Here is a 768-nt window from a genome sequence, read left to right on the forward strand (position 1 = left end):
CTGTCATTTGAGAGTAATTAGTTATATTACAATATTACTATCTCCGAATTGTAATGCGTTACACTACTTTTGCATTACTTTTGAGTTACTTTCACCAATATAACAGCGGAAGTTTGACTTGGCAGCTAGCTTTGTGACCACCAATGAATAATCTATGATGTATTAAAGTGGATAAGGAGGAGACTTTATTGATATAAAGTCTCCTTTTTATTCACTTTTATCCACAAAGTAACTGTAGCTATAAAAATAGATGAGTAAAATGTACAGTAGGCAAGTAGGAGAATTAAAATACTCAATTAAGAGTACCTTACAGTTGTATGGAATTACGGCATGGTTGTAAAATGTTTCTTTAAAGCACTAGAATGAGAAATTCATTGAGATTGTAACGAGTATAATATTACCAAAATGTAATTTAGTAATGCGTAATTAGTAATGCGTAGGCCTGTCGCGATAAATTGTCCCCAAAATTATTGCGATAAATGATAATATTGTCGTTCTGAGACCATTTTCATCTAATATATTGATAATGGCATCATCATCATAAAAGTACACCTTTTCAAAGATCAATAAACTATTATTTCTAGACAATATTTAACACTCAAACTGGAAGACATTTTAAATATCTGCCACATAGTGAGGAAATGTAATAGTTCTGTTTTCAGCCTTCATTTTGGCGAAGGTGCAGCTACTTTCTTCTGCTACTCTGCAGGTCAGAGCTTCGCAGGTGTGGGTACACACACACACACACACACACACACACACACACAC

General features: G+C 33.7%; 1 protein-coding gene across 1 annotated transcript in view; it reads left to right on the forward strand.

Annotated features, from left to right (window-relative positions):
• Positions 1-768, forward strand: part of LOC116702969 (RAB40c, member RAS oncogene family) — a 33,082-nt gene that overhangs the window by 15,241 nt on the left and 17,073 nt on the right. The gene's annotated exons all lie outside the window — the stretch shown is intronic.

This window comes from Etheostoma spectabile, chromosome 15 (genome assembly GCF_008692095.1).
Source record: "Etheostoma spectabile isolate EspeVRDwgs_2016 chromosome 15, UIUC_Espe_1.0, whole genome shotgun sequence".
In the NCBI taxonomy this organism is placed as follows: Eukaryota; Metazoa; Chordata; class Actinopteri; order Perciformes; family Percidae; genus Etheostoma; species Etheostoma spectabile.